Below are 25337 nucleotides of genomic sequence, written 5' to 3' on the forward strand. Positions count from 1 at the left end.
GAAGACATAACACTTACACACGAACAACAACTAAGCTAAGAAGCTAAGGAACTGATTAAACCTGTTAACATGAAATGATGACCAGACAGCAACAAAAAACTGCAAACCAAACCAATTATCCAATGAACAAACTAAAAACTAGGAAGGGGAACAGAACATCAGAAAAGTAATTAAAGATCTCAAAACATATACTAGAGACCAACTTTATGAAGTAAAGAGATTAATAATATGAAGAAAACATTGGAGAGGAAATTGCAGACATATGCAAAAAGATAACAGATATGATGGTGATGAACACCACAGTTCAAGAAATCAAAAATACACTCTCAGCAAATAGCAGCTGATTAGAAGAGGCAGAGGAGAGAATTAGCGACGTGGAAGACAGTACATCTGCAATCAAACAGATAGTAGAACTGATTAATAAAAAGATAGAAAAAATCCAGCTAGGACTTAGGGACCTGAATGACAATGCAAAATGCACAAACATATGCATTATAGGCATCCCAGAAGGAGAAGAGAAGGGAAAGGGGACAGAAGGGTGTTGTAGGAAATAATGGCTGAAAAATTCCCAAATCTACTGAGAGAGATGGATGTACATGTCCAGGAAGCCCAATGCACCCCAAACACCATTAATCCCAACAGGCCAACCCCAAGACATATACCTGTCAAATTACCCAATGGTCAAGACAAAGAGAAAATTCTAAAAGCAGCAAGAGAAAAGAGAACCATCACACACAAGGGAGACTGCATAAGATTAAGTGCTGATTTCTGATCTAAACCATGGAGGCAAGAAGGCAGTGGTATGATATAGTCAAAGTACTAAAAGAAAAAATTTCCAGCCCCGGGCCTCCTTGACCCATGTGGAGCTGGCTCATGCACAGTGCTGATGCATACAAGGAGTGCCCTGCCATGCAAGGGTGTCCCCGTATAGGGGAGACCCACGTGCAAGGAGTGCACCCTCTAAGGAGAGCCACCCAGAGTGAAAGAAAATGCAGGCTGCCCAGGAATGGTGCCACACACACAGAGAGCTGACACAACAAGATGACACAACATAAAGATGCCGCTGACAACAACAGAAGCGGACAAAGTAGACACAACAAATAGACACAGAGAACAGAAGGGGAGAGAAATGAATAAATAAATCTTTAAAAAAAAGAAAAAATACTCTACCCAGCTAAGCTAGCATTCAAAAATGATGGAGAGTTCAAAATATTCACAGATAAACAGAAATTAAAAGAGTATGCCAACAAGAACCCTGCCTTCAAGAAATACTAAAGGGAGTTCTGCAGGAAGAAAGAAAAAAAACAGGAGAGGCAGAGTTGGAGGACAGTGTAAGAGCAACAAAAAAGGCAAAAAGAGAAGGAAAAAAACAAACAAAATATGGCTCACATAAATAATTCCTTGAAAGTAATAACACTGAATGTCAGTGGATTAAACTCATCTGTCAAAAGATTCAGACTGGAAGGCTGGATAAGGAATTATGACACATCTATATGCTGTCTACAGGAAACACATCTTAGACCCAGGGATTCATGGAGGTTGAAAGTGAATGGCTGGAAAACAATCTTACAAGCAAACAATAACCAAAAAAAGGCAGGAGTAGCTATATTAATATCAGACAAAATAGACTTTAAATGCGAAACAATTGTGAGAGACAAAGAAAGATACTACATATTAGTGAAAGGGATAATCTTTCAAGAAGAACAAACAATCATAAATATTTATGCACCTAACAAGGGCGCCTCCAAATACGTGAGGCAAACACTGGAAAAACTAAGTGAAAGAATAGATGCCTCTACAGTTACAGTGGGGGACTTTAATACACCACTATCAACTTTGGACAGAACATCTCAAAAGAGAATCAATAAAGAAACAAAAACTTTGAACAGTATATTAGAGGAGCTGGATCTAATAGACATATACAGATCATTACACCCGAATACAGCAGGATATACATTTTTCTCAAGTGCACATGGATCATTCTCCAAGATAGACCATATGCTAGGCCACAGAGAAAGGCTCAATGAATTCAGAAAGATCAAAATCATACAAAATAATATCTCTGACCACAGTGGTGTGAAACTGGAAATCTGCAAGGGCCAGAGGGCCAGATTTCACACCAAGATATGGAAATTAAACAGCACACTCTTAGAAAAAGAGTGGGCATGGAGGAAATCTCAAAAGAAATTAATAACTACCTTGAAACTAGTGAAAATGATAACACAACATACCAAAACTTATGGGATGCAGCAAAAGCAGTACTGAGAGGAAAACTTATAGCCATAAATTCATACACCATAAAAAAAGAAAGAGCAAAAATTGAAGAACTAGCTGCACATTTGGAGGAATTAGTAAAAAAACAACAAAGTAACCCCACAGGAAGAAGAAAGAAAGAAAGAACAAAGATAAGAGCAGAACTAAATGAAATAGAAAATAAGAAAGCACTTGAAAAGATAAACAAAACCAAGAGCTGGTTATTTGAGAAGATCAATAAAATTGACAAACCCTTAGCTAGACTAACCAAAAAAAAAAAAAAAAAAAAAAGAGAGAAGATGCAAATACACAAAATAAGAAATGAGAAAGGAGCTATCACCACTGACCCCACAGAAATAAAGACTATCATAAGAGGATACTTTGAAAATGACAATTCAGAGGCAATGGACAAATTCCTAGAAACACATAAGCAGCCTATATTGATGAAAGAAGAAATTGATGATCTCAACAAACCAATCACAAGTAAAGAGATAGAATCAGTCATTAAAAACCTCCCAACTAAGAAGAGCCCCGGGCCATACGGCTTCACAGGTGAATTCTACAAAACATTCCGGAAAGAACTAACACCAATCCTGCTGAAACTCTTCCAAAAAATCAAAACAGAAGGAACATTACCTAACTCATTCTATGATGCCAACATTACCCTAGTACCGAAGCCAAACAAAGACACCACAAGAAAGGAAAATTACAGACCAATTTCTCTAATGAACCTAGACGCAAAAATCCTCAACAAAATACTTGCTAACCATATTCAACAACACATTAAACGAATTATACACCATGACCAAGTGGGATTCATTCTGGGTATGCAAGGATGGTTCAACATAAGAATATCAATCAATGTAATACACTATATAAACAGATTGAAGGAAAAAAATCAACATGATTATATCTATAGATGCAGAAAAAGCATTTGACAAAATACAGCACCCTTTCTTGATAAAAACACTGCAAAAGATCGGAATACAAGGAAATTTTCTGAACATGATAAAGAGTATATATGAAAAACCCACAGCCAACATCCTTTACAATGGTGAAATCCTAAAATCTTTCCTTCTAAGATCAGGAACAAGACAAGGATGCCCACTATCACCTCTTCTATTTAACATTGTCTTAGAAGTACTTGCTTGAGTACTGAGGCAAGAACCGGATATAAAAGGCATTCAAATTGGAAAGGAAGAAGTCAAAATTTCATTATTTGCAGATGATAATGATCCTATACATAGAAAACCCTGAGAAGTTACAACAAAGCTTCTAGAACTCATAAATGAGTTTAGTAAAGTCTCAGGTTATAAGATCAATGTGCAAAAATCAGTAGCATTTCTGTACACCAATAATGAGCAAGTTCCTGCAGAACACCCTTTAGTATTTCTTGAAGAGCAGAAACAAATAGCATTTACAATCGTAAATAAAAAAATCAAATACCTAGGAATAAGTTTAACTAAAGATGTAAAAACTTATACACAGAGAACTACACAACACTGTTCAAGGAAATCAAAGAAGACCTAAATAAATGGAAGAATATTCCCTGTTCATGGATAGGAAGACTAAATGTTACTAAGATGTCTATCCTACCAAAACTGATCTACACATTCAAGACAATCCCAATAAAAATTAACACAGCATTCTTTAATGAACTAGAAAAACTAGCTATGAAATTTATTTGGAAAGGAAAGAGGCCTCGAATAGCGAAAGACATATTGAAAAAGAATAACGAAATTGGAGGAATCACACTACCTGACTTCAAAACATACTACAAAACTACAGTAGTGAACACAGCCTCATACTGGCACAAGGAGAAACACACAGACCAATGGAACCGAACTGAGAGTTCTGATATAGATCCTCATATATATAGTCATATAATATTCAATAAAGCCACCAAACCCTCTCAACTGGGAGAGAATGGCCTCTTCAACAAATGGTGCCTGGAGAACTGGATATCCGTATGTAAATGAATGAAAGAGGATTACCAACTCATGCCTTATACAAAAATCAACTCAAGATGGATCAAAGACCTCAATGTAAGAGCCAAGACCATAAATACCTTGGAAAGCAATGTAGGGAAGCATCTACAGGAACTTGTAATAGGAAATGGCTTCATGAACTTCACACCAAAGGCACGAGCAGCAAAAGAACAAATAGATAAATGGGACGTCCTCAAAATTAAAGCCTTCTGCACCTCAAAGGAGTTTGTCAAGAAAGTGAAAAGAGAGCCTACACAATGGGAGAAAATATTTGGTAACCATATATCTGATAGGAGACTTATAACCTGCATATATAAAGAACTCCTGTATCTCGAAAATAAAAAGACAAACAACCCATTGAAAAAAATGGGAAAAAGATTTAAACAGACACTTCTCCAAGGAAGAAATACAAATGGCCAAAAAGCACATGAAAAAATGCTCCAAATCTCTAGCTATCAGGGAAAAGCAAATCAAAACTACAATGAGATACCATCTTACTCCCATAAGATTGGCAGCTATGAAAAAAACAGAAGACTACAAATGCTGGAGAGGATGTGGAGGAATGGGAACACTCATCCACTGCTGGTGGGAATGCGGAAGGATCTGGCCATTCTGGAGGACAGTTTGGCGGTTTCTCAAAAAACTAGCCATAGGTTTGCCATATGACCCAGCAATTCCACTGCTGGGTATATACACAGTAGAACTGAAAACAAGGACACAAACCGATATATGCACACCAATGTTCATAGCAGCATTGTTTTCTATTGCCAAAAGTTGGAATCAACCCAAATGCCCATCAACAGATGAATGGATAAATAAAATGGGGTATATACATACAATGGAATACTACTCGGCTTTAAGAACGAATACACTACAAATACACGTGATAACATGTGTGAATCTTGAGAACCTTATGTTGAGTGAAGCAACCCAGGCATTGAAGGACAAATACTACATGACCTCAATGATATGAAATAAGTAAACCAAGCTGCCTCAGAGAGCTAGAGAGTGGATGATAGGCTTAAAGGAAATTGGGGAGTAGAGGAAGGATGTAAGCTGACATCTACATGGGTGAATTCTATGATAAGCTGGAGGTAAGTATTTGTACAAGGAAGGGATAAAATGGGGGCATAGGGTTACCTTTGGGTGGGGCTTTGCGGGCTTGAGGGGGGCTAGGGATGGGAGGATGGGGAATATAGCCCAAGAAATTGGGGGGAGGGTGGGGCAACATACGAACATAGGAGATTGTCAGGTATTTGGCTGAGAGTATAATGCTGAGAAAACTTTTTCAAAAATATAATAAGGAAGGTTACCTGTTTAAGATGCTTAAAGGGGATAATCTGAGGCAGGAAAGGCTCCTGGGGAGTGTGTGAGTGCTATTTTGCCATAGTGGGTTATATCTTTGGATAGAGACCCATATAGTGAGAGTGAAGGTATACCCACATCCTGGGGAGGACTGATGTTCTCAAATAGAGGGAATTGTATCTCTCAAGAGAAATGGTGGCTCCCAATGCATTAGGGCAGTTGAGCATGTCAAGCCCTCAACACTGTTGCAAGTATCTCTGAACATGGCCCTTCAAGCAATGAAGATTGACTGTCACTGGGCCCTGAGGGGAGGGGGAAAGAGATATTGAATAGATGGAATCAATGTAACTGTGTGGGCAATAGAAGTGTTCCACAAAATTACACAAGAATGGATATAAGACATGTTAAATTACACCAAAAATGTATAGTGGCTGATAGACTAAAATGCAAATCATAATTTAAAACATAAGATAACTAAAAATTTAGAAAATTGTATAGTCTAAAATATAAACCACAATGCAAACCCAAATGTTACCTTGTTTGAAAGCTATTGTCTCAATATCTGTACATCAGTTTCAGTAAATATAGTATGAACATGTAAAAAGATTGTTGCTGTGGAAGGGAAAGGGGTTTTACGTTGGATATGTGGGAGTACTGTATGTTGTATATATGAATTACTGTGATCTAAAACTTTTGTGAAGATAAGCTTAATAATTAGGGGAAAAAAGGAAAGAATAAGAAAGGACGTAGACACTGAGGAAAAGATGGAAGTTATTGCCTTGCCAATTTGCATACAGGGCAACACTTATTGTAGTGATGGAAGGCAAAATATCAAAAATAAAGCTTTTGCATTTTTAAATTTTTTGATACCCCAATTTATTTTTACCTCAATTTTTCTAAATTAATATGTATTCTATATCTAACCTTTAAACTCATCACTATATTCCATTTTACTATTAATGGAACCTGGCAATATATTGGGCTTCACTTTTCAGGAAGTTTTGGATCACAGAGAGGTTCAACAATGGCAGCAGAGGAATACTGGTGTGGGATGTTATTGACAGGGGACACATGGTTGGCAGGGAGTTCTACAGGGCATATATCCAGGGTACATAAAAATGTTTGTATATTTTCATAGTGGATACAATTAAAAACAAAAACTGAGGGAGTGCTGAGTTCCTAGCCAGGGGAGCTCTATCACTGTCCCTAAAGGAAGAGCAACAACCCCCCAAGTGCAACGGCCAAGACCAAAAAAGAAGGAAGGTCCAACAATGAGCCCTTGATACTAATGACTATGCTTGTGAGCCTGTTCACCTGAAGTAAGAACAAGGCTTCGAGCTGCAGGGTGCCTAAGAGATACCTCCTGAGAGCCTCTGTGTTGCTCAAATGTGGCCAGTCTCGAAGCCAAACTCAGCATGTAAATGTGTTGCCTTCCCCCCCCCCACCCCCCAGCGTGGGAAATGACTCCCGGGGACGAGCCTCCCTGGCGCTGAGGGATTACTACCAAGTTCCAGCTGATGATGTAACTAGAAAATGACCTTGAATAAAAGGGTCAACTTGGACCAGCAGAATATCTCAATCTACATATAATACCAGTAGTTAAAAATGCTTTTTACCTGAATAAAAGGGAAAAATGGAAAGGACAAATGAGTTTATATGGCTATGAGTCTCTAAAAAGAGCCAGGAGGTTATCAGAGGGGTTGCCCTTATGCACACCTCAGCAGAGTGCCAGAGATGGATAAAGTAGTTATAACCCCGGGTATTGGTTCTTCGGAGGGCTACAGAGACCCACAGGTTCTATGGTCATGGCAGATGGAGTTCAGTGCCATGTCAGTTGGCCCTACTTTGGAGTTTGTGTTTCTGTGTGATGGAGCTGAACTCAGATGTGATCTTTGTTCACAAGCCTCTCCTGTTACTTTTACTGGATCTGTAGTTGGTGCTGGGGTTTAGTATATACCCAGGGGACCTGAGTCTCTGGACTGACCATGTGATAGCCAGGCCCTGAGCCTCAACAGACTTGCAACTCCTACACTCTGGGTTATGGGACTTACCCCACTCAGCTAACATGGAGTTGAAGAAGGTCAACCACCACACCAGGGAGCCAAGTTTGCCTGCAACTGAAGTAGGAGAATTGCATCCAGCATCCATGTGGAATCTAAGCCCCCTCTCGACATAGATGTGGAGTGGACACAACCATTCTAAGGTCCACAGGATGGAGGAATAGAGTATGGATTAGAGTGGACTTACTGATATTCTATACATGAAGTATTGTGATTAGTAATCGAAGAAAATGTGGCATTGGTGTGGAGAAAGTGTCCATGGTGGCTGCTGAGGGTAGGGAGTGGGAGGAAGAGATGTGATGTGGGGGCATTTTTGGGTGTTGGAGTTGTCCTGGGTGGTGCTGCAGGGACAGTTACCGGACATTGTATGTCCTCCCATGGCCCACTAGGTGGAACCTGGGAGAGTGTGGGCTAGGGTGAGGACCATTGACCATGAGGTGCAGAGGTACTCAAGGATGTATTCAGCAAATGCAATGAATGTCTCATGATGATGGAGGAGATTGTTGTTATTGGTGGAGGAGTGGGGTGAGGGGGGTGGGGGGTATATGGGGACCTCATATTTTTTAATGTAATATTAAAATTAAATACAAAGAAAGTAAATAAAATAAAAAAGAAGAAAAAGAGAGAAAAGGAAAAAAAAAGAAGACAAAAGTGGGGGCAAAGAAAAGGGGGGAAACATGCAAGAAAAAGAAAAAGAGAAAAAAACTAAATAAATCAGAAAGGACCTTGGGGGATAAAATGGGAGGAAAGACCAGGAGACAATGTCATATTTGCAATAACGACAAATAACAATAAAGAAAGAAAAAGAAAAAGAAAAAGAAAAAAAAAGAAAAAAAGAAAAGAACCAATGTTTCAAGCTAGGAATCATCTTTGCAGTTAAATAAAACACTTAGGGATCTGACCTTCCCCCTTTCTCCCTTCCTCACTTCTCTCTCTCCCAGTGCAGCGAAAAAGCTGCCTGAGAGGTCCAGTAGGAGATTCAAGTGGTTCCTTGTTGAACCAACTCAACACAGAAGACTATGACTCTTTATTTCCACCATGAGAGCACCTATACCTTACCAGAAACCCCAAATATGCTGTTGGGAGCTTGGATAGCATGTCCTACAGTCTCTCCCCCTTAGGTGTGCTAGGGTAGGTCTAATTGATTTTGTGCCTCCACCTTCTCCCAGACCAAGTTTCCTATCCCAGGACTTTTTGGTAAATTGGGCTTCCTCAGCAGATTCGCCTGTTCTTTCTTCCCAAACTCCCCCCAGGTCATGTTCAAGGAGAAAACAAAACAAAAGAACACAAAATGCAGAGGGCTAAGGTAATCAAGGATCTCAGATGGACTTCAGGGAGGGGTGGATTTGGGAATGGGAAGTCCATGATATTGCAGACTCAAGGTGTGTGAGTCTCTGGACCGTGGGCTACCAGGGTTTAGGGGATACAGACCTGGGAAGCATGCATCCGGTTAACACTGGGTTTGGGAACACTGCAGCACAACAAAGATTTCAGGGATCACTGCAGCTGGGCCACCAGCACTAGGGGGAAGGGTCCCATTCACAACCTCTGACCTCTGTGTCAGAAACTGAAATTTCCACCTCTTGCAAGAATCTCTTTTGTCACTGTCTCACCAAATCGACATCCAGACACCTTCTGCCCTGCAAGCACCCGAAACAGCCCGGTCCAGCAAGACTCCAACCCTACTCAGCTGCTTCTTTGCAGGAGAGATTATGATGTGCACTCACTCAGATGCCATCTTGCCCCCTTTCCAAATGGAAGTATTGATAAAGATTCTATATAGGTAAAATTTTGTGATCCTTGTGAGATACTTATAAGGAATTCCTTGTTTTACCAATTCACTTAAGTAAATTCAAATTTGGGAAATTTATCCATCAAAAAACACATTCACTTCAAGGACTCTCCCTTTACCCCACCCGTCCTTTATCTTGTCCTGTTAGCAGTGGCGTGTGGTAGCTTGATTTCCCTTCAGGTATTTGACTGCTAAACTCTAAGAAGTAATGCCCAACAATCTTTGGGGCTTCATAAGACTCAACAAGTACCATAATCTTCTCTCTCTGTCCTTAATAAAGACTACTCATTAACTAAATACACAGAAACAAAATCATATATCATTGACCGTTGTTAAATATTAGCTTGAAAAAAGCTTAAGCATTAGTCGTTAATTGTGTTCATATTTTAAACATTGTAAATATTTACTCAGTTTTTTAAAAAATTATTTATCTCGAGTTAGTCAATTCTTAAGTATGATTTCACTAAATTGAAGGACTATTCTTTCCCAGGACAGCTCTCAGTTTTATCATGGAAGCCGATGCTAAACAAGACTAACTTCATATAAACTCTTTTACAGAAACCCCCTGCACCACTTCTATGGTTTTACATTTGTGTGGTACCTTTTGATTGAATCCATTCACTCTTCCTGTTAAAGGACTTTTCCCATGAAACTTTTCTAAGTATAAAACTCTTTCTCATTCCATAAATTGCAAGTGTTGACACTTATTTGTAATATGACCCTAGAAAACTGGTCTTAAGTAGTGAGCATGCTTTTCTTTCCTTGTAAGGAGATTTTTTTCATTAAAATAAGGTGATTTATGCTGGTAAGGTTGGTGTTGAGAGAAGACTGACAGTGTCAGTTTAATATATTCTGATTCACATCATTCATCTATATACACTGACATCTTCATACATACAAAATTTATTCATGATGACTAGGACAAGGAAAAGGAGGAATGAATTTAGAGGAAATCAGACATTTTTTTAAGAAAAAAAGAAGAGTGTTAAGAGGGCTGACAAGTGATAAGACAATGTATATGGCCAAGAACAGCATAGTGTAGAGAATAAATCAAAAGAACTAACAGATGATGGGTTTACTTACATCACAGTGATAATTTCACACAGTTTTAATTATTTTTAAAAATAAACTCAAATAATAATCTTCAACTCTTTTTCTGTAAATATATTCATGATGAAAGGATAAAATGAATTTGATGAGCCACCTTTAAGGATGCTTGTCTTCTTAACTATTTTCAAGTTAAATATCAGGGAAAAACAATCACCTTAGAAAAAAATCTGCTGCTGCTAACTAGTAAAGTAATCAAAGACATTTCAATACCCACAAAACACAAAATATAGCAATTACATTTACCTGCCTACAATCTCCCTGCATGCCTATCATCCAAATTATATAGATTTGCTCTCCAAGTTATGACCCACCTAACTGTGGATTTCACTATTGTCAGCTCACTTCATCCCCCCAGCTCATTCTATCTTGCTGAGCTTCTCTACTGCAGAAGGTATATTTTAATGGCCTACAAGCATGCTCTATTTTATATAATTCACCTGTTCAATACACATTATAGTGTCTAGAGCAAACAACAAGACCTCCACGGCATGGAGCTTATATTTAACTATATAATAGTTTAGGTTATAAAGTGTACGTGCTCTGCCACTTGCAACCTATAGCTTTGGTTAATTAATCATCTCAGTCTCAGTTTCCCTTTGGTAGAACAGTAATAATAATAACCATATCACTATATTGTTGTGATGATTGATGCGATAATAAAGAAGGTGCTGAGAATCTAATAGTTGTTCAATTAATATCAACCATTATCATCATCATCCTCTAAATCACTATCATCACCCTCATCCTCATCACATCAGCATGCACTTGAGTTTTTCTCCTGGGGTATGGAACCTTGGGATGGGGTGGGGAGAGTTGTAGGAATAAGAGTTGTGACCAGAGGCAGGGCTGAGGCTAAGGCTCTCATTTTGTAGTCTTTAATCTACAGTGAGTGGGTTTAGATACACAGCACCTGCTTTTAGCTCAAAACACTTCAGAGAGTGAAGAGAACCAGAGGAAAGGAGATCATGCCCATGACCTCACATTATCTCTGATTGTTGTCCAGACAAGCAGCTATGTGGCCAGGTCTAGATATGGGGAAACCAGGCCTGGTTACCTCACTACAAGAAAGAAAACCTTCTAGGGATCACCTCACCTCTCTCACTTTCCTACACATTTCTAGGTGGTGAGGAGAAGCTGGCAAAGATAGACTAATGGCAAATACACCCTGAGTTGTTGATGTTGATGCAAAAATATGGTCGAGTCGGCTGGAAGTATATTTCAAACATATCCACCATTTCATTTCTGCCTTTCACCAATCTCCTTAGGTTAAGTAGTGGCTAAACACTGTAATCAATATAGCCATATAGCCTAAACAACTTAACTTTATGATCATTCTTGATTGATACAAAGACATTTGAATTCTTTTTCTAAGAGAAGAGAGAGGAGTGTTCTCAACTCAATGATGCAGGAATTGGAACTTACAATTGGGAGCGGGTATATAGATAGGAGAAGCAGGATTTGTGGGCCTGTAAGTATATACAATTGGGGGAGGGAACCCTCAAAAAAATACACAATTATGAATACAAATTTAAGTGCAAATTTTTATTTAGAATGAGAAAAGAAATGGCAACACATTACAAATTTAAAAAGCTAGAAAAACCCAGAAAAATAACATATTCTTATTAATTGTCTGAAAGGTCTCTTTAATACCTTTTCTCTTCATGTTTTGGCTGCATAATCTTTTCTCCTCTATTCAAATGACAATGTGTAATGTCTACTTGACAATACAGAACTGATGCTTGCAAAATTATGAGATTTTGCACAAATCCCAACTTTTATATGTCAGTATTTTCAATCTATTAAAAAAACAGTTATATCTTGTTATAATGTGTTATCCCAATGGGTGGATACCTGTACAATAAACCAGAAAATATTAAACTCCCATCCTGGGGAGTCTTGCTATGTTCTCAGTTAGAAGGGCAAGAATCTCTTGAGAACATAGGCAGTGCCTAATAAAAGAAAACAGACCAATATGTCAAGCCCTCAGTATCACTGCATGTAACTTTAAAAACTGAAACTTCCAAGGGGAGTGGAGGTGGAGGGAAAAATAGAATACATGGAACACAGGACATTTTTAGGGCACTGGAATTGTTCTGCATGATCTTGCAATAATGGGTAAAGGCAATTTTAAATTTCATCAAAACCTATAAAAGTATACAGTGTAAAATGTAAACCGTAATATAAACCACTGACCATGGTTTGTAGTAATGTTTCAACATGGGAATTCTCTATATTTTCTATAATTTAAAGATTCTTTGAAGTTAAGGCAAAAAAAAAAAAGATACTGTGGGAACATATGGAAGAATTTGTCACTGTACATAAAAGACAAAAGATCTTACAGTGATGAAAGACACAAGAAAAGTTTTTCATTTATTTTTTATTTTTCTATTTTATTTTTTATTAATATTATTTTATTTTCTTTGTTATTTGGTGTTTGTTTTGTTTTTTTTTTTGCTTTGTTTTGGGAGGGTTTGGATCACAGAAGGATCAAAACTGTGGCAGGGCAGGATCATTGGTGCAGGGTGTCTGGGATGGAGGGATGTATACAGAGGGGTGCACCTGGTGCATACCTCTAAGGCAGATGAATATGTCCAAGTGTTCATGGGACATTGTCTCAGTGGGTGGAGACCTACACAATAACCGAAAAAATACTGAATTCCCATCCTGGGGAATCCCTACTACCTTCTCTAATAGAGTGGCAAGAATCCCCTGAGAACATAGGCAGTACCTAGAGAAGGAGGATAGACCAATATGCTAGGCCCTTGATATTGATGATCATACTCATGAATATTTTCTTGTGAAATTGAAACTTAGCCTAGCATTATATATTGCCTAAGCATTGCCTCCTTAAGACCTCCTTGGGCTCAAATGTGGCCTCTCTCTAAGCCAACCTCAGCATATAAATGCACTACCTTCCCTCTGGTGTGGGACATGACACCTGGAGATGAGCCTCCCCGGCACTGAGGAATTATTACTGGCACTGAGGAATCAGTACAACTAGCAATGCATCCGGAAAAAGACCTTGACCAAAAAGGGGAAATATTAAAAACAAATGATTTTTTAAGGCCAAGAGATTTAAAAGTGAGTCAGAAAGTCATTCCAGAGATTTTATGCACGTTTCAGGAGGATCTCACTGACTGTTACAGTAAAATGTTCCTCAAACAGTGGAACTCCTGAGGGCTCCAGAAATATCTAGACACCGTAAGCAGGGAAGACAATTTCAGGAATTTGGCAACCTGTCAGTGGGCCTTACTTTGGAATATATGCTCCCCAATATATCAGAGTTAGACTCATTTATAATTTCCCTAGACATGGCTCTTTTAGTTGAGCCTATAATTAGTACTTTGTTAATTGCATGTCCCAAAGACTTAAATCTTCAGTCTGTTCATATTTCAGTTGAACCTGAATCTCAGCAGAGTTGCAGCCAACACCAACTCTCTAGTCCATTAGACTTGCCCAGGATAACTAATAAAATGATGATGTTGGAGAACACTCATCCCCCAAAACAGTGTATCCACAAGCAAGCAAGACAGTTCCATCCATCTGCCGCATAGGATCTAAGTCCCTTCTCAATCAGACTAGGCATCATCATCCCCAAATCCTCAAGATTGGGGAATTAACAATGGACTAAAGTAGACTAATTATTATTCTATAATAATGTATTATTATTCTAGCAATGGAGGAACTTGTATCATTGATATAAAGGAAGTGGCCACCAGAGATTTGAGGAGTGGGAGAGAAAAGAATAGGTGTAACATGGAGGCATTTTTGAGATATTGTAATTGTCCTGCATGATATTGTGAAGACATATCTGGACCATCACATATTTTGTCAAAACCTATAAAATTGTGTGGGGCAAAGTGTAAATTATAATGTAAACTAGAGTCCATGGTTAGTAGCAATGTTTTAATATGTATTAATCAATAGTAACAAATGTACCACAATAATGAAAGATGCTGTTAATGTGGGAAAGTGTGGGAGGGGGAGGAGGTAGGATATATGGGAATCTCCTAGATTTTTTATTTAAGATTTATATAACCTATCATCATCTCAATGTTAGTTGTCCTGGATGAGTCCAATGAACTGAGAGTAGGTGTTGCAACTCTGCTGAGATTCAGGACTCAGCTGGCACATGAATGAATCAAAGATATGTCTCTGGGACATATATTTTAACAAGTATAGTGCTAGTTATAGGTTCAAATAAAAGGAGGCAGAAGAGCCATGTGTAGGGAAGCTATAAATGAGTCTAACTCATTTAACATTGGGGAGCATAAATTCCAAAGTAAGGCCCACCGACAGGGTGCCAAATCCTGAGCTTGTCTGCCATGCTTATAGTGTCTAGATGTCTCTAGAGCCCTCAGGAACCCTGCTGTTTGAGGCACATTTTACTGTGACAGTCAATGAGATCCTGCTGAGTCATGCATAAAGGTAACCCTCTCAACCAACTTTTAAATCTCTTAGCCATAAAAACTTCTTTGTGTTTAACATTTCCCTCTCTGGGTCAAGGTCTTTTTCCAGATGCATTGTTAGTTGGCCTTTGGTAATAATTCCTTGGTGCCAGAGAAGCTCATCCCTGGGAGTCCTGTTGAATGCCAGGGGGAAGGTAGTGCATTTGTATGCTGAGTTTGGCTTAGAGAGAGGCCACATTTGAGCAACAAGGATGTTTTCAGGAGGTAACTCTTAGGCAATATATAATACTAGGCTAAGTTTCAATATCAAGTCATCAATATCAAGGGCCTGGTATAATGGTCAGTCCTCCTATGCTAGGCACTGCCCAAGTATATAAAAAATTTTTTGACATTGTGTCTTTCATCACTGTAAGATCTGTTGTTTGAACGTACAGTGAAAATTTCTTCCATACATTCCCACAGTATCTTACTTTTTTCATTTTATCTTCAAAGATGCTTTAGGTTACAGAAAAGTCAAATAGAAAATATAGGGATTCCTATATACCCAATGCCCTCTCCCTTTTCCACTATCCCTATTAATAGCATTTTATATGTGGGTGGTACACTTGTTACAGTTGATGTACAAATATTGAAGGATTGCTGCTAATCATGGTCAATGGTTTATGTTATGGTTTACATTTTACACTGTATACTTTTATAGGTTTTGATGAAATTTAAAATGACTTGTATCCATTATTGAGAGATCATGCAGAACAATTCTATTGCCCTAAAAAGGCCCTGTGTTACATCAATTCTATGCTTCCATTCCCCTCCCCTACAGCCTATGGTAACTGCTAATTTTAAATTTTTGAAGAATAAGATTTATAGTTACATGCGTTAATATCGAGAGCTTGATAGATTGGCGTTTTCTTTTATTAGGCACTGCCTATGTTCTCAAAGGATTCTTGTCCCTGTAATTGAGAATACAGCAGGACTCCCCAGGATGGGAGTCCAGTATTTTCTTTTTTATTGTGTGGGTTCCCATCCACTGAGATAACACACTATGACAAGATGAACACTTTCATAGTGCAGAGGAATGCCCCATGTGTGCTCTATCCTACACATCCCCCTGCCCTACAGCAATAACTCTCTTCTGCCATATTTGCCAAAAGAATATTCCAACCATTGTGGTTTTAACCACAGACCTGCAAATCCCTAGAGTTCACCTGCTCCTTGCTCCAACCCTCTCCCAGTTCTATGGATAGTCCAACCCAACTCCCCCATCCTTTTCCCCCTCACAGACCAGCACCGATGAACTCAATCACATCACTGCACCACTCTCATACCCATCCACTGCCCAACCATACCCTTCCACCTTATCACAGATTTTGCCCTTTGGGGCATCGGCTCAGCACACTTTACTCCCTTTCTGTCTAAAGATAAAAAATAAAACTTTAAAAACAAAATCTCTAAAAAGTACCAGCTATAACCTGGTGGGTACCAACTCTGCACAAAGGCCTTGGCTTTGGGACCTGTGCAGATGCATTAGCGCCCTAGGAGACACTGAAACCACTCATGGTGATTTATGGTGGAAAGGGACACGGCTGCTGTGGGTTCTATTTGTATAGCCGCAGCTGCTCCACAACTCAGGCCCTCAAACCATCACCTTTCCATGCCTTTGCTCAAAATAAGCTAGCCAGATGTGGCTGCTGCTAATTAGCTAAGTCTGTCAAATTTCATGAAGCATCACCTATGGCATTTGGACAGTGCTCCCCAGCTACCTCATTTTGCTGATGCACCCATCTGACCTCCAGTTGTCTTCAAGCCCCTGAGTCCTATTTCAGCTCATCACTGGCTATGTTTTTCACAACAAGTCCTTCCAGGCCCAGGTAAGGTGAGGTGAGGTGAGGTGAGGTAAGGTAAGGTGTGTTGGCTTGGATCCAGGGCATGTTGCCCAAATTCCAGTTTGCCTGTAATTTAAGGGATTTTCCTCCTTCACTAGTGGTCTTGCCTCCATACTCTTCCTGGCCCCCTGCCACATACATTTCTTTGCTGGCAACTCACATATTCCACAACCATAATGTTAGTACTTACCTGACCTGTTGATTTTCTTTTAGCCTTGCCTTTGCTTTTATTATGAAGTTATGTTTTAGTGAATTTAAGTAATTTAGTGAATGTATCTAAATGCTTATTTTTTTGGTACTAAACCATATATTTTATTCTATATCAATAAAAATATAGAACGTTTCAGGAATTTATGTGTCATCTTGCATAGGGACCAAGCTAATCTTTTCTGGATTGTTCCAATTTTGGTATATGTTCTGCCAAAGTGAGCACAGTAAAGGTTTAACTTTCAATAAGTGATTAGGGTCTGGGATACATATCCCACTCATTCATGAATCATTCACAAAATGTGTGAATAAAAATTATTTTTCTTGTGCTGAAGCAGTAGCTAATGTTTTAATTAGCACGTTTAAAATTGCCTTTGACTCTGAGCTGTATTTTCTGGAAGGAATTGTTCTTTGTGGATTAGGAATCAGTTTAGAGAAATGAGCCTCTTATTTCCAGGACTTCTTTTGAGGGTTTTAGGAAAAGTCTAGTTCATTGCTTTGCTACAAAGGGTTTTTATAAAACTTTAACTTTCAAGTAATTTCGAAGGAAATTTACTTTTTGCTTAGGAAGAACAGAGCATCTGTGTGACTGCTCAATCGGCCAAAGTAATAAGAAAACTGTGATATTATCCCCAAGCAGAGCTGTATTATGAATTCCATGGGCCCTAGACACTTTTGCCTTAGTGAGACCTTTCCTCCATAAAAAGTATTAAAAATTATGTTTTACAACTGGTTGGTATATAAAGACAAATATAATCTAGGCTGGATCACATGTAATTGCTTTCCTTCTGATTTTAAAAGGAATTCAAACATTTCTGTGGGCCCTGAAGAAACATGGGCCCTGAGAGTAACATGATCGGCCCTTATAGCAGTTTGATATGGTTCATGAATTCCAAAAGTAGATATCAGATTATGTTTGTAAACAGGTCTGTACCTGGGCATGATTTAATTATGATTAGGGCTTTGATTGGGCCATGTCAGTAGGGTGTTGAGTGCCACCCTTTAGTGGGTGGGGACTCAGATAAAAGACATGGCAAAGGACAGAGCTGAGGTTTTGATGTTGGAGTTTGATGCTAGAGTCTTGAGCTGGAGCCTTAGGAAGTAAGGACACAGAGGAGCTTGGTTGTTAGGAAAGAGAAGCAAGCCCTGGGAAGAGAGGAAACCTGAGTCTGGAGAGACGCAAGACCTGGGAAGAGAGGAACCCAGGAAACCTGAACCCTGGCAGACTTGGCAGTTATCTTGCTCTAACATGTGGAAATAGACTTTGGTGAGGGAGGTAACTTATGCTTTATGGCCTGGTAACTGTAAGCTTCTACCACAATTAAATACTCTTTATAAAAGCCAACAGACTTCTTGTATTTTGCATCAGCACCCCTTTGGCTGACTGATACAGCCCTGTTCCGCTTACCTATATCTACAGCTATAGCTATAGCTATCACTATCTCTATCATCTGTATATCTATGGTCTCTATCATCTATTTTAATGTAGCAAAGTATTGAAGTAGAAATGAAAAATGCAATGCAATTTCCTCAGCTTTAGAGTGAAAAAGACTCACTTCAAAACTAGACTATTACAAGTTAATTTAAGCACAATGAAGTTTATTAGAAGATACATATGATTTATCATGTTAACATTTAGTCTTGGGCCATATCATTGCTTTCCTGGAAATTAATATAATCTGAATGTAAATAATTGACTGTCTGGTAAACCCAAGAATTACACCCGCATATTGAAAGACAGGAAATATTAAACCTAAGAATCAACTTAAGCAGAGATTCCATCACTATGTGGAGGAATGTGAAGGAAGAAATTGCAACTGAAGGGCCTGTCTGAGGGCATGGCCAAATGCCAGTTAAGGTTCCACTTAGCCGCATTTCAGCAGCGCCAGTTGGATGCCCCTCCTCGTACTTACTTGCTGCTGCTTGAAATTAATTTAACTGAGAATGCAGACTTTCATCTCCATATTATAAATAATGCTTATAACATGAAAACTCCTGAGAAAGATGAAGTATCATATTATGTGCAGAATTAAGGATGACCATCTGCTCCTTTCCTGAAAGCTGGTTGTGTTAAGGGGGAAATGTCCTGGTCTTGACCAGCTTTTAGAGTTTGGAAGAGGTGATGAGAAATCATGACAGTTCTTTAGAAGTACAGACCATCCACTCACCCTCCTGATGGAGGAAGATGGCATACATGAGAAAGGACACAGAAAAGGAGGTTGCTGGCACCTAGCATTTGGGCTGCAATCAGAGTAAGAAGGCCAGTGGACATTATGAAGTGGGATGTTAAATTTGAGGGACTTGTTATTCTGAGTTAGTTGGGCCATGGGCAGGGAAGGAATTGGGAAGAGGAGAAGGTACAACAGTCAAGACTAGGCCAAGGAAACCAGCAGGGCTCCTGGTACAATTGGGGAGGTTGTGCACTGCTCAAAGGTGTCACGTCTAAAAACGGTATTTAGCTCTTGAAATGTGGCTAATTTGAATTGTGATATAAAAAACACACAATACTTTGAAAACTAAATATGAAAAAAAGTATAAAATAACTCATTGACAATATGTTTCTATTGACTACATGTGGAAATGATAATTTTTGATATAGTGAGTTAAATAAAGAATATTATTAAAATTAATTTCATGTATTTCTTTTTACTTTTTTAATGTGGCTACTAAAATATTTAAAATTACATATGCACATTGTTGTGGTTTTTTTTGACTCATTATATTCTTTTTGGGCAGAGCTGCCTTGGAAGGCTGACTAGAGAAAATGTCCTTGACAACAACTTCATACAACGATTATATTGTTATTAATTTAATAGCCTTTAATTGATATAATCCTGATCTACCTCATATCCTATTTTAGAATTACATGAGGGAATAATTCCCAGGTAGAGTTAAGGCAAAAAATTTTTGAAAAATTTATGTATCTTCTTGGTAGAGATAGATTAAAGAGAAAAATAATAAAATTGGTTTTATTGCTTGGTACTTTGCCCAGCTCACCTACAGGCTTTCATCTGGAGAAGGAGGTTTGTACTAAAAATACACTAGCATTATTTAAGAAGTCTCATTATGAACATGGTGACTCATGTTTTCTACAGATTTTCATTTCATTTGCTGTTTTCAATTTACATACTAATCATTCTGCTTTGCAGCTTATCTATAAATTAATGAGAAAATGAACATTCTAAAAGCACACTAGCAGGCTTTACTCAACAAAATATAGATTCCTGTTAAGTACTAGTTTTCAGGTATATGGATTTTCCTCAGCACCAAAGACTCACCCATGAGGACACATGAGACTGCAGCTACTCTTATTAATACCCTAGCCAGCTCCAGCTTGAGAGAATGGGGGTGGCTGGAGGAGTTCTATAGAACTACAGGTCATCATTGGCCTTTTAAAAGATGCTAAGAGGAGTTGCCCAGGTATTCAATGAAATGCATCTGAAAATCTTGTATGGAAGTTTGGATGTGTATGTGTGTGTATGTCTGTGTATATGTGGAGAAAGAGAAAAAAAAGGAAAGGAGGAAACGAGAGAGGGAAAGAGAAAGGCAGAAAGACAAAGAGACAGAGGGAGACCAAAAGAGATCCAGAATTTTCTGAACATAACCTTTCCAAGCACTGGACAATACTGCTAATATAAAATACCATCTACATTGGAATTTTCAGGGCTGAATCAAACATCCCAATATTGTAAAAATTGGGACTGAGGTATACAATATCAATGAGAAGGGAAAAGAATCATTTTTCTGTCAATATTCATTGTTTCACTGACAGATGCCGATTACATACAATTAATTTCAAAGACATCAAGAATAGATAACCATGTAGATGATACAATCCCAGAAGGGTTGCATGAAAAATTTAGTATTCATTTTTGCTGCAGGTATTACAATAAAAGTTATTATGTATTTCAGTGGATGTCAAGATAGATTTGTGAATTTAACAAAGGAAACAAACACTCAGATAATCTGCACTTCTTTCAAATAGGTCAAAGGCTCCTAAAGTATGGGACACTTAGTTTAACAATGAAAAATCTACGGCGTTAAAAACAAGAGTCTGCGGGTTTTCTTAGCAGTGAATCCTTAACTTGTACATCAAACATAGTACTTCATTTGCTGGTTATTATGATTATTATTTGTTTGTTTTTGCAAGGCCAGGTTAGATTTAATATAATCAATTGTAATGGTATAGCAACAAACATTTATAAATGTAAATAATAATCTAATATAATAGAATTCTCATATAATAGAAATTATTATATCCTCTGTGTCTCTGATAAGGACAATTGTCATTGGATTTAGGGCCCATCATAGAATCCAGGATGATCTCATCTTGACAGCCTCAATTTAATTACATCTGCAAAGACTCTTTTTCAAATACGGTCACATTCACACATTCCAAGGGTTAGGATTCAAACTACTACAATGACTACAAGGAAGGAAGTTACATTTCTGGGCATTGGCTTACTGTCAGCACTGTTTTCCTCAAACCCAGGCCCTGGCCTCTGGGAAAGCCTCCTTACTCTCATGGGGATAAGGCCAGTGGGTGTGTGGGTGAGGCTGGGGATGCTGGGACTCAGGCCAGCTTCTGCCCTGTCATAAGTAAGAGTCTTGGTAGGGCAAATGACATCATTGCCTCGTTACTGAGGACTGAATCACATGCATAAAGACATGTTCAAGTTTTAATCTGTATTCCAGTGGGCATGAACCCATTTGTTAAATAGGACCTTTGATGATGTTATTACTAGTTAGGGTAAATAACACCATTTGTGAATGAGACCTTTGAAGATTTTAATTAGATGAAGCCACACTGAACCAGGGTGGGCCTTAATCCAAATGGCTAGAGTCTATAAGATACAGGAAATTCAGATGCAGTCAGCCAGAAGAAGGCAGAAGTCAACAGAAGCCAGAAGTCAGTGGAAATTAGAGGAGCAGATACATAGAGAGAGGGAGACTGCCATGTGATAGAGGATTGTTGGAATGCTACATAATCTGGTAGAAAGCAAGCCCTGACAATACCTTGATATTGGACTTCTAGCCCCTTAAACTATGAGACTACACATTTCTATCATTTATGTCAACCTGTTGTGTGGCATTTCTTACAGCAACCCTGGCAAACTAAGGCACTCAGTTTGCTACCTGTTTAATGAGGTAGGATTGTTGTGAGAAAAAGAGGCGGTGTAGGTAAAGCACCTGGAACACAATAACCAGGCAATTGCTTATTGGTTGTTTATTACTACAGTTACTATTAATTTTAGATCTGTGCCTTTGCTCATGTTTTCTCTGTATCAAGGTCTTTTTCCTTCTTCTTTCCAGAAGTGGCTCACCTTCTCAGAAATAGTTCCTAAATCTTTGTACACTGTGAATCTCTCCTTTCTCTATCCTCTCAGGCTTTGTACATACCTCATGATTTTAAATTCTATGTTTAGGTGCCCCCTCCCACCAAACTGTAAGTTACTGGTAAGCACATGGCCTAAGCTCAATACATGCTTGTTGATTGAATTAATGGACATATTTTCCCTCCAACTCTTTTTTTTTTTTTTAAGATTTATTTATTTATTTAATTCCCCTCTCCCCTGGTTGTCTGTTCTTGGTGTCTATTTGCTGCGTCTTGTTTCTTTGTTCGCTTCTGTTGTCGTCAGCGGCACGGGAAGTGTGGGCGGCGCCATTCCTGGGCAGGCTGCTCTTTCTTTTCACACCGGACGGCTTTCCTCACGGGCGTACTCCTTGCGCGTGGGGCTCCCCCACGCGGGGGACACCCTTGCGTGGCACGGCACTCCTTGCGCGCATCAGCACTGCGCATGGCCAGCTCCACACGGGTCAAGGAGGCCCGGGGTTTGAACCGCGGACCTCCCATATGGTAGACGGACGCCCTAACCACTGGGCCAAAGTCCGTTTCCCTCCAACTCTTAATCCTCCTGAAACTTTCCATATATCTTGCATCTATTCCATATTCTAGATGCTGTATTTATGCCCCCTTGACACCTTGCTCCCCACCTGGCCATGTGTTCTATTCAGATGAACCTCTTTGGTTCTCCTCCTTCCAGCTCCACTTCTTTCTTCAGGCTTTCTTCCCTAAATGTAACCCTAAATGTACGGAGCCTTCTCTCCCACCTCAACACAATTTATTCTCAGTGTATACATTTGAAAGCTACCTCCTAAACTAAGCCTTAGTTGATAATGCTTATCAACCTAGCTTCCCCAATATCACTCAAGATGAGTATTGAGATATGTAACATCTATGACTTAACAACAGTCTCAACTGAGGTGCCATTAATGGTGACATCTGGGTTGTACGGATGAAGTCTTGAGAAGGAAGTGGCTGTTTCCAGTCCGATATAGACCCCAGATGCGGACTGATGAAATTGTGCACTGGCACACTAGATGCTAGGGCAAGAAGCTTACTTACTAGTAGCTGGGCCAAGAGTAGCACCTCGATACTCAAGGCAAGGCACTCTCACAGGCAGACTGGTCTCCCTCAAGGTTTATGTGGCTCGTGCCAGCCATGATGTCAGTGACTCCTCCTGGAAAGGATTTGGCTTCCTCCTCCTGGTAGGATGTTTGTTCATCAAGGATGTCCTGAGTAGAATTATGTTTCAAAGCCTCACCTTAACTAGCAGAATATGCATGACAGCCATCTTTCCTGTGATTAGGGCCCTATCTTATTTTACTACAAAGCCCTGTCCCCAACTCTGAACTTTCAGAAGCAAGTTTACCCTAATTGTTCCAAAAGAAAAAATTTAGGTGACCACAGTCTATCTTTTGCCTCATCACTTCAGTGAAACTCTTCTTGTCAAGGTTACATAATCTCATTGTTGGCAAATGCAACAAACTCTTCCCCTCCTTATTCTAACTGATTTCCTGGCAACATATATATCATCAGCCAATGTCCTCCTTAAAATACTCTTTTCTCTTGACTTCTTTGGCATCACACTCTCCTGGTTTTCTTCTTACTCTCTGACTGTTCCTGCTCAGTTTCCTTTGATGACTCTCCCTTTTAAAATATTTTATCTTTTTAAAAAGATACATAGATCACAACAAATGTTACATTAAAAAATATAAGAGGTTCCACCCCTCACCCTACCCCCACTACTCCCACATCAACAACCTCTTTCATCATTGTGGCACATTCATTGCATTTGGTGAATGCATTTTGGAACACAGCTGCACCACATGGATTAATAGTCTACATCATCGTTTACACTCTCCCCCAGTACATTCAGTGGGTTATGGCAGGATATATAATGTCATGCATCTATCTGTGCAATATCATTCAGGATAACTCCAATCCCGAAAATGCCCCTATATCACACCTCTTCTTCCCTCTCCCTGCCCTCAGCCATTGCCTACATATCAATGATACAATTTCTTCCATTGTTAGAGTCACAATAGTTCTATAGTGGAATACCAGTAAGTCCACTCTAATCTATATTTTATTCCTCCATCCTGCAGACCCTGGGATGGTGATGTCCACTCCACCTCTAAATTGAGAGGGGGCTTAGCTCCCACATAGCTGATGGATGTGATTCTCCTGCTTGCAGTTCTTGCAGGGAACTCTTGGTTCCCTGGTGTGGTGGTTGACCATCCTTACTGTTAGCTGACCTGGGTAAGTCCAACAAACCAGAGAGTAGGTGTTGCAACACTCCTGAGGCTCAGGGCCCAGATGGCATAAGGACAGTCCAGAGATTCAAATCTCCTGAGCATACACCAACCCCAGTGCCAACCACAGGTTCAGTTAAAGTAACAGAAGAGGCATGTGTAAAGGTCACATCTGAGTCCAACTCCAGCACACTCAGGAGCACAAATTCCAAAGTAGAGCCCACTGGCAAGGCACTGAACTCCAGAGCCATCTGCCATGACCATAGAACGTGCATGTCTCCATAGCCCTCAGGAGCACCAGTACCTAGGGTTATATCTACTTTGGCTGGATAACTCTTTTTTCTCCCTGCCAATCCTAAATGTGGAAACTCAGTGTTCTGTCCTAAACCACTACCACTTCCTCCCATCCCCATACTCTCCACTCCATGATATCAGTGAAAACTGCGTATGTACAACAAGTAATATTCTTAAATGCTTGGCATATCAATACACATCATCAGCAGCATAAATATCATTTTAGCAGCTGTATATATATTATATTTGGGCTTTATTTTTGTTTATATTTATCTGATATATCTTTGACAATACTTTTATTTTTCAACCTTTCTGCATCACTTTAAATAATGTCTCTTGTCTACAGTACTAGAGTTGAATATTGCTTTTAAGCCCATATGAAAGTTTACTCTTCTAATAGAAGTGAGTTTAGGCCTTTTACATGTATTGTTATGACAGGT

At 39.2% G+C, this 25337-nt stretch overlaps 1 protein-coding gene and 1 non-coding gene across 2 annotated transcripts in view; both read right to left on the minus strand.

Annotated features, from left to right (window-relative positions):
- Window positions 1-25337, minus strand: part of MCHR2 (melanin concentrating hormone receptor 2) — a 69678-nt gene that overhangs the window by 37598 nt on the left and 6743 nt on the right. The window lies entirely within an intron of this gene.
- LOC111762014 (U6 spliceosomal RNA) lies at window positions 17128-17233 on the minus strand. Its single transcript, XR_002795231.1, has one exon. It is a non-coding gene; the product is annotated as a U6 spliceosomal RNA (small nuclear RNA).

The sequence above is a fragment of the Dasypus novemcinctus genome, chromosome 11 (genome assembly GCF_030445035.2).
Source record: "Dasypus novemcinctus isolate mDasNov1 chromosome 11, mDasNov1.1.hap2, whole genome shotgun sequence".
Classification (NCBI taxonomy): Eukaryota; Metazoa; Chordata; class Mammalia; order Cingulata; family Dasypodidae; genus Dasypus; species Dasypus novemcinctus.